The sequence below is a fragment of the Netta rufina genome, assembly GCF_964035555.1.
Source record: "Netta rufina genome assembly, chromosome: 20".
Lineage (NCBI taxonomy): Eukaryota > Metazoa > Chordata > Aves > Anseriformes > Anatidae > Netta > Netta rufina.
In genome coordinates this window covers 10,522,545-10,532,585 of record NC_140144.1, presented here as the reverse complement: position 1 = coordinate 10,532,585, position 10,041 = coordinate 10,522,545, and positions in this window count along the sequence as shown.

The window sequence follows — 10,041 nt, the reverse complement described above, 5'->3', positions numbered from 1 at the left end:
AATGCTGGACTATACCACTGGAGCTCTTTTGGAGGAGTTCTACAGAATAGTCTTATTTTTCAAGAAATGAACTGTGAGTTCCATAATCACACTCTTCTTGGGGGTGGGGGGGAGCAGAGACACGAGACTGGTTGTAAAGACAACGAATAACTTGGAACTTCAGGGCTGCTCAGCCAATTTTTTTTTATTGCCTCATATTTTATTACCATAATGTATTTCTACATAGCTTGATTTTTCTCCTCTGTTCTGTTCTTTACTGTTAATAATCTACTTGTGTTCTAGTGTTTATCACACTGTCAAAAACTCGAAGTTGTAAGATGGCACAATGCCTGGGCAGTTAGGCTTGGATTTGAGAAAATTACCTGATCTTGATGTCTAAATGTTCCAGCGGCTGGCATACCAGAAATGTTACCTGGAATACACGAAGTGTGTTGTCAATACAGAGAAAGTCCATGCATTTAATGTCATAGACTAAATGCACACACAATATTGAGTGACTTTTTGCTCTAGGAAAAGTTCAGTATTTACTTTCTTGATTTTTAGGTTTAAGCAGCATGCATTTTTCCCAAGTGGCAATTGGTAGCATGGCAATACAGTGCAGAAGTCCACACATTTAATGTCACGGACTAAATGCACACACAATATTGAGTGACTTTTTGCTCTAGGAAAAGTTTAGAATTTACTTTCTTGAGTTGTAGGTTTAAGCAGCATGTGTTTTTCCCAAGTAGCATGGCAATACAATGCAGAAGTCAAGCTGCGCATGCAAGAAACTAATACCTAGCATGTGCTAATAACAGATGTGGGAGTAGTTTCTTCTCTTATTCCTCTGTAACAGAAATAAGAGTAATAGTAGACGATAGTTGTTTTTTTTTTTAGTGGCTAGACAGTTTGAAACTTTGTGTTGTACATAAGAGGGTGATTGTAGACTAATGCCACTGCCCTCTGCCTTGTTTAAGTTTCATAAAGATTATTGCAGTATGAAGATAAAATGCCAAACTCCAAGGTCTGGCAGCTGTCAGAACAAATGAAGCTGAAAGGGTCATTTTTTTTTCACACTTTCATTGTAATATATTTGAAGGCATTCACAAGTTGAAAAATGGTTACTTCTCATTTTGTGACATCTGACATTTGTCTTGCAATTGGCAGTGTGTTACTAGAAAATAGCTTACAGTTGCTCTCATCTTGTGATTGATGTCCTGTAAAGACAGAGTTATAGAAGACTAAGATTTGAAATGGTATAAATGTGAATACCTTTCTTTGGAGCTTTCTACTAGTACAATCTATGCCCTAAAATATTGTGGGATTTTTTTTTTTTGCTATTATATAAGTTACCCTGATACCAGTGAATTAAAATAATTATTGTATATAATGAACACGAGCAAGATCTCGATTTTGAGATCTTATATTCTCTAGATCTAATACTGATTTTCATAACCTATGCATACACAGGTTGATGCAGTATACCCTATTTATTTCCAGTTTCAAGTGTGAAGGGTCCTTTGTAGAATACATAAAATATTCAATTATCTGCCTCTAGTAACCCAGTGTTAATATATTTATATAATTGGAAAATTGAATGCCGTATTATTCTCAGGGGTGGGAGGTGGGGGGTCTTGCAGTAAAATAGGAATGTACTTCAGAGACCTCACAACAGTCACACTTCCCTTCCCTTCCATCTAATGCAATTTCCTCGCAATATTACTCAGCATCCAAAGCAATTTCACATAGCTTTTAAGTTAGCAGTCTGTGCAAACACAAGAAAATGACCAGAGATGCAGAATTCAGAATATGAATGCTAATGCACTGATAATCTGTTAATCCTGAGATAGCTTTCTAGCAGAAGAAGCAATAATGAAAGGTATGCAAGTGTTGTTTTTTAATAGTAGTTTTCTATATATTATTTTCAGAGAATAATGTGCTCACAAATGGAATACTGAATGCTATATATAAACATTGCATACCAGTGAAATTTTTCTTGTTATCAGACACATTGGGTCTGGTATTTTCACTGGATATAAATCAAAGTAAACCACCTAAACCATCTAAAGCAGATTTGAGGCAAGTGTGTCCAGAATTTCAGTCCAGTCATTCCCCTTCCCTGCAGGCTTGGATCTAGCCCGAATACACCTTAATTCACTAGGTGACTCCTTGCTCAATGTAGATGAGTTGTTACTCTGCATGGAGCTGTTGTAGTCCCAAGTTGCTTGAAATTTTTCTTCTGCCTAAACTTGATTTGGCTCTTGAAACTGAATCGCTCTCTCTGCCTGGGTCACTTTCCTTGCCACGCAGTCCTAGCTGCTTTCTTTCAAAACACAGTTGGAAAGGGAGATGCTGAGCTATTTATAATGTCAATGCTTGCTCAGATGTGACACCCAAGTCCACCTGCTTCAGAGTTTGTCTTCTCAGCTGGAGCTCTCCTCCGCTTGCTCTGCAGGTGACTCCCTTTTATCTGCTCTATGCCTCTGGTTGCATTAATCTTGTGTTCAGCCTATCAAGAGGTGGTCAAAGCACCCTTCTAAGAGATGGAGGATGCAGTTTGGAAACCCACATGATGACAAGCAATCTTCTCCTCTCCCATCTGAGCCTAGCCATGCATAGTTTGTTGGAAACAGGGTAGGTGCCTGCCCTCATACTGAGTGCACTGGTCAGAAGGGGTTGGAGCCTCTCCAGAGATTTTTGGGGGTGTGAAAAGGGCACTGCTCCACACTGTGGGATGGAGGAGTTCTCGAGGCAGTGTCACACTGAGGCTGTAGGTAGAGACTCAGGAGGAGCAGCTCCCACCTGGATCCTGCGTGGTCAGTGCCTCGACTGCTGCTCCTACCTGCTATGGCATGAGCTATAAATTACTTGCAACATACCCTTCATAGTGTTGTGAAGCTGTGCCCTGACCAACTTTGTGCTTGCCTGCACTTGTAGCCTCTTAGGCTTTAGAGAGGGAAAGAGCTGAATGACATCTCTGTTCAATGTTGCCAACTGAGTGACTTCTCATTCCGTACTGACTTTTTTGTGCAGCGATTCCATTGCACATGATTGTTCCTGTGTGTGAAACAGGAGCCTCAACACCTGCCACCATGCGGACTTCAGCGCCGGGCTGGCATTGCTAATCAGTCATTATGACAGCTCTCCGTTCCTCGCCAGCCCCGTGTCTGACCTTATTCTGATTTCTGTCTGATGGACAGTGACAATCTGCTTCTAAATATTACCTAGTTCCCTCTAATTTGTTTCCTTTTCCATCATGCTTTACTGTGTTTCCTCCTAATTCCAAAATTCTGTTTTTCAACTTGCCTAATAAAGTGATATGGTCAATTTGGCTGAATCCAGTAGTTTAAATTTCTTTGTTGCTGTCCGATGTTTTCTGGAAGATGAGTATCTTCTTTTTGAAGGTGAATCTGTCCTGCTTCATCTTTTTGGGGTGTTATCTTGCATCAGCCTTTGCTGAGTAGATGCATCAGTTTGAGCTTTTCCATGTTGCTCAATCAGAAGATTGATCTCTGCAGCTTTATGCGATTAGTGCCAGCCCTCGAGCCTCTCCTCGCTCAGTCTGCCATGGTAATAGTGGTTGCCAGTGCGTGGGCTTCCTTTCTTTGAGTTTCTTAGGTTAGAAATGTGTAATAAACTATTATTTTGCAAAATCAAGCCTTTGCAGCATCCCTGCGTGGATTCCAGAGCATCCTGACACACAGCCAGGACCACCCGCACCCTGGACTTGGGACATGGCCGGTCCTACACGGTGCTTCTCACTCTATGGGTATATTTTTATATTAATACAAAGAGCTGTAAATGGCTGTAAAGCTAAATGCACAGAATGCATCCACTTCTCTCCCCAGTCCGTGTGCTCTGAGGAAACACCGACAGCCCCTGCCCCTTGAGGTGATCGCAGGAGGGGCCCCTCAGCATTGCCCACACCTCGCCGGGCCCCCAGTGATGCTGTGGCCATGGCCGTGCTGCCAGGCCTGGTTCTGCTCCCCTCAGGGCCTCACGCGGGCTGTGGCACGTGTGTGGTGGTGGTTGAGACATGGGCAGTGCTTGTGCCTGTTTTTGGTGCAGAAAATGGCGTGTAAATAGGAAATGATGTGGTGGTGTTTGTGTCTGAGCGTGGGCTGCTGCCTGATGAGGACAGGTGCTGCGAGGAGCCAAGTACCTGCACCTGTGGGGTGGGGCCCACAGGGCTTCCAGAACCTTCCAGCCCAGCACCGCCCTGTGGGGCTTCCAGAACCTTCCTGCCCAGCACTGCCCAGCAGCAGCGGCCGTGACCAGAGGCAGCAGCACGGCCTCCTGCCGGTGAGTGATGGCTTCTGAGGGGGCTGAAGGGATGCTGGGGCTGAGACCTGTGGGCAGTGGGGTGCAGAGGGGTGTGGGGGGGGTCTGGCTGCGTGGCCTTGTTTTGCTTGGATCATTTAAACCATGGAAGGATTCCTCGGTCCTGTAAGTAGGTTGGAAGTAGTAGGTTAAACAGTGCTCTGGCAGTGTAAAATCCAGCATCCCTCAGTTCATTAAGATTAATTTGTTAAGAGAAATTCCCCTGCAGCGTCCTTCCGGGGAGCTTTTTGATGGTTCTGGAGTTGGCGCCTGGTGGCTGCATTCTGCCACAGCGCTGTGTGTTACAGGGCGCTTGGTAAAAGTGGTTACCCCATGGACTTAGTGACTTTCACACCATTTAAGCCTTTTCTATTCAACTGCACCTCCTGCGGGGGGATCTGGGGACCTGGTGCTTTGCCTGATTGACTTTAGATCTCGTGGGGAGTCTGTGTTGGAGCCAGGACCGGGGGCTGTTCCTGATAACACATTCACTGCTTTCACGAGCCCTCATTATTAGGAGGACCCAGAGAGCTGCATTTTTCCCAGTGTTCATGCAGCTTCTGAGCAGCCTGAGGTGGAAGTGGTGGGAGATGGTGAAGAAATTTGAAGGAATTTTGTCTTTCTGTGCTGACTGCATCAGAGCTGTGTGTGTTGCATCCTGCTCTGCCACAGGCAGTTAGCTTTAACCAGTCAAAGGGCAGAGGTTGAGCTTTAGTAAACATTTTCCACCTCTTTTTCTGCAGAGAGAGATGTTCTGAAGCATATATCCCTCGGGGGGCTAATTTGGGGTCATGACTACTGAATACAATGTCTATATTAGCACTATTTAATAATGTATACTTAATGTGTCAAAGATCCATGAGAATAGCATTTACTAGCTGGTAGGTTTGTCACTGAATGAAGTGGGTCACTTCCATGACAATTGTTACTGTGCTTGGGCAATGACAAAGAGGCAGATTGCAGGCAGCCCCCCTGGTTTCTGACACTCTCCAGCTCTGTGAGCTTGCAGCGGTGCTGCCGTGCAGTTCGTTAGCTGGAAACAGGGAAGCAAGGTTGAAGCAATTGGCACATCTGTTCTTTGTTGTGCCCTTTTCCACCTCTGATGTCCATCTTGTGCAGAAGTTGATCGAAGCCTCATAAAGCACGGAGCTGCCTCGGTGTTGTATTAACGCTGCGGGACTCTGGAGGCTGTAGGCACGGCGTGGTGTCACGAGCTGGTGTGAGACCTGAATTCCGCAGCATCAACTGAATCCAGGGCTGTGTTTACAACTGGCTTTGCTAATACTGTTCAAGTTACTATTAAATGGACCCAAATCCAGTAGTGATTTATAAGTACTGCTAGGAAATGCACCAGTAGCAAGTCCTGGACAAATTGTACTGGGAGAATCCGTGCAGGTGTAGAGGGGAAGAATTGGGGTTTCGTTTGCTGCCCACAGCAGCTGGGGTGGGAGTGCAGGAAGGAGAGCAGCAGAGGCCCTGAGGCTTATTGCAAGTTGAAAGTGCCAGCGATCTTCAGTGGAACACAAACAGATTTTTAGAAAAGTATTTTTTTCTCCCCTCTGCTCACCTCTTGCAGTCTGTTTAATCAAAGAGCTTCATTTATTTTTCTTGAAACTCTCACAGCTTTTAACATCTGTGTTTTTCTTCTTTCTTTTTTTCTTCCTACTCCCCCTTTGTTGTCATTATGAAGGAGGAGAGAAGAACTGAACTCTCTCACCTTCTCTCTCCTGATCCTGCTTATTTTTGGTGTTTCCCAGAAATTAGATTATTGAACTCTGTGGTTTCATTGATGTTACCAATTTTTGGAGAGCATTGCTTTGCAGTGGAGCAGAGGGATATCTGAACTCAAAGCTGCCCTGCAGGCCCCAGCCAAGTGGGGAATTGGGTGGTTGAGCTCCTTCTGCCTCTGTCTCCTCTGGCAGGGCTTTGTTCAGCCCTCCTTTATAGCGGGCTGTGGACGCGGGTACCTTGTGCTGTGCGTAGCTGGAGAGCTGTGGTGGAAGGCAGCACAGAGCTGTCTTACCGGGTGCCTTTACCTGCAGCCCTTCTGATACGTGGGTGAATCTGGCAGGCACCTGCTACCATCCAAAGGGTTTTTGTGGCTCTTCCAGTTTGTGACAAACAGGCCTGCGGGTGGTTACCTCAGTCTGTGTTATCCCTGCTTACAAAATGACTACAAATCTCTCGGTAGCAAAGTGGGCAGTTAAAGCAGTGGTATTTACATGGTGCTGCCTTTTAAATGGGCTTGGGAATAGCTGCTTTGTCTGCTTCTGAGGCCGTGGATATTTGAGCCCCACGCTGCCATCCCTGCAGCAGCCTCCTTGTGGCCGTTCTTGCCAGCTTGCTGTCAGAAACAAGCCTGGTGCCCATCCCTCTGCGTGCCAGCCTGCAGCTCACGCCTGCACTTCCCAGCCTGGGCAGCTGCCTTGGGTAAAGCCTCCGTGTGCCAGCTACTGCCAGCACCAAGCTGCAGCCGAGCTGGCCAAGCTGGGAGGCTCAGAGGTGCTCTGTTCTGTGCGGTTCAGCTGGTGGCTGTCAGCTTTATCCTCTTTGTTCTCATCGTCCTGTCTCGGACCTGGTGGACCGAGGTTTCTCTTTGTGTAGGCTGGGACTGCTGGGCTTGCAGTGCTGCAGGTGATGCCTTGACTCCTTCCATCCCTGATACAAAGGACGGGGATGTTCAGCTGGTGGCTGGCACTGGCCCAAGCTGCTTAGCCTGATGCCTCCTCGTGCCGTGCTGTCAAGCTGTGTGGGTTATTCGCTTACTGCTTTAACTGCTGCAAAGCCCTCGCTACCTTTCTGCACAGTGCAGCTCATCCAGGCTCTGTGCTGGGCGCAGCAGCTCCAGCAGAGGAGGCAGGTTGCTGAGCCCATTCCCTCCACCCAGCACTGGCTGTTTGTCCCGCAGGCTGCAGTGTGCTTGCTGCCCACCTGGGCAAGAGCAGGCTGCTGGGAGCACTGGCTGAGCTCTCGCTGTTCCCAGGTGATGTCTGTTTGTACAGCTGCCGCCTGCTTTTGGAGGTGCTGACGGGCACGACTGCTGGTGTGCCTCTGCCTGCAAGCACTCGAGTGTGTTCAGTACTTAGAAACCTGTCCTAAAAGCTGTGCGTGCTCTCTTTGTATCTGTGTCTCTACCACTGCTCTGCTCAGTTACTGTTTTTGCTACCTGTCTTGGCTTTCAGATGGGTTTTTGTATCGGTGAGGTGTGTGGGGAAAATCCAGGCAGGGACAGAAGCTGGCTGTGGGTGCCTGCTGGCCTGCTGTGCGGGGGTTCACCTTTCAACAGCTCTCTCGCAGCTTAGGAGGAGACAGTGGGGAAAAAAACACCTGTGTCTTGGTGAGGGTTGTGAAGGGCTGCTCTGCACAGAGGGAGAGCGCTGCTGTGGTTCCTTCGTGTGCTGCAGAGGTCCTGTGTGGGTGAGGGATGGTATCGGGGCTCTGAAGTCCTGCTGGAATCTCCCATTAGGTATCTCCAGCTGCCTCTTGTCTCTGCTCAGCTGGGCTGGACCACTCTTGCTCTGCACTCTGAGAACTACCATTGTTTGTCAGTAGGAGTAAATAGATAAAAGTGTTTCTTTTTGGCTAACACTTCCATGCACGCCGTCTTTGGAGTGTTCTGCTCGCGTGGTTTGTCTCAGCAGGACGAAGGCCTGAGCCTCGTGCCAGCCCTGCCCCAGTTACATGTAGCAGAGCTCGTGCTTTTCTTTTACATCATTTCTGCCTTCCTTGCCTTCACTTCACCTTAAGCACACACAGACACACACAAAACAACCAAAAAAAAACTCCACTACCCAAATAAATCCATCTGGTCCCTGTCTCAGCCTCATTTAACCTGCTGTTGAAGAGATTGTATCACCTGGTATTCAGCTGAAACCCATTACCTTGCATGCCCAAGCATATCATATTGAATTACCTTCACCCATAGGCCTGCAGTGTTTGTTAACAGCTAATGGCATCTTTTAAGTTCGAGGTGATTTATTTGAACGCGCTTCTATTTCCTAGTGCGGCAGGGGTTGTGTGTTTGTGCTTTAAACAGAGCTCAGCGAGAGGGTGCAGGTGGGCTCTGCGGAAAAGGGCAGGAGAAGCTAAAAGCAGGCTTGCTTCACACCTCCTGAGCACAGCAGAGCTGGCGCTGACCTTTCCCTGTTCCCACTCCTTGCACTACCCCTGGCAAAAGCGAGCATTAACAACCGGGGCGGCTTCAGCTGCCTGCACACCACTCGGTGTGCTCGCTGTGCTTGTCTGGCTGTCCTGGGGCAATCCCTCAGGTACCAGGGGGCTCGAGGTCCACCCGTGCCTCCAGGGGTGTTGTGGGGAGGGGGCTGGTGTGCCGTGGACCGGCCCTACCTCCCCCAGCGGCAGTGCTTCGCCCATGCCTGGGGTGGGAGCGCTCCTCACAAGCTCAAGCCCCATCTCCCTGGTTTATCAATTGTGGGCTGAGTTTAGCCTCGTGTTTGTCCTTTCCTCCGTGCAGCTCTCACTGCTCTTAGTTCAGAGAGATGAGGGAGGAGTATGGATTCAAGGTGGAAAAAATGTTACTGTAATAAATCAAAAGCAATCAACTTGGGATCTCTGTTGTTCAGGTTTTATTTCTCGAAGATACGGCACAAAAATCAAATGGTTGAGGTGATTCAATTGTAGCTCACACCAGCAATAGAAAAATCTGATAATGTAAAGGGCCTGCATCAATATTATTTATGTGAGTGGAATTGTGCTTGCCGTCAGGTAGGAAACTGAAAATCCTACAGGTGTCCAGATCTTTGTGCCTCTTCCCTTTGCCTCCTTTTTTAATAACCAAATAACCTAATCTATGTCTCTCTAAGATCAATAATGGAGCAGGGCACGTAATGACAGACTGGGAAACGTTTTCCCCTGGGTGAGGGGAGTGTGTCTTAAAACTGAGCCTGCGAGCAGCTTTGATCCTAATAAAACCAGGCAGAAGTAGCATGGCGTATTAAATGAACACAGCGTGCAGCCCGCTCCTGCTGACCTCCCGCTGCACCCACCTTGCCAGCTCGGTATCTTTCATCTTCTCTTTCTTTGCTAACGTTGCTCCTGACTGGTATTTCGGGGTAGTGCTGGGAGCTGGAGCTGGCTTCAGTCTGGGAGCCTGAGTGCTCCTCCACGAGCAGCCCCTGCTGGGGGTGGTGCGGGCAGCACAGGAGGGGCAGTGCTGGGGTAGAGCCCGTGCTCTGCCTCCCAGCCCCAAAACTGCTCGGTCTGCAGGTGGGGGCGTCCCACTGTCCTCACTGTGAGCAGTGAGCAGGGGCTGCACGTCCTTCTGCAGGCTGCGGGGGTGCTGGGAGGAGTCCTGGCAGGAGAGGCCCCCTTGCAGAACCTTGGGCGAGTCCTTAGGCTGCAAGGGTTGGGTGCTGCTGGGCAGCACTACAGCCTGTATCCCCTGAGCAGGGCTGTCGGCAGCCCCAGGGCAGCTGGTAGTGTTCCTGTGGGGCATGACACGAGTGTTTGCCTCTTCTCAGCGCTGTGCCCATCTGGTGCTGGGCTTGGGGCTCAGAGCACTGCTCAGCTCCAGCCAGGGTCAGCTGCCACCCAGCAGCACCAGTTTGTGTCCTTCCTGGAGGACGTGGAAGAGTGCAGGGAGCTGGTAGGCACGGATAAAATAAAGTTGTGAACGGCGAGAGGAGCTGAAATAGCAACATCGATAGCAGTTCCCAGATAATGATCTAATTAGCACAAACAACAAGTTTCCACTAATGACTCCTGTTCTTCCAGCCCCTTCCT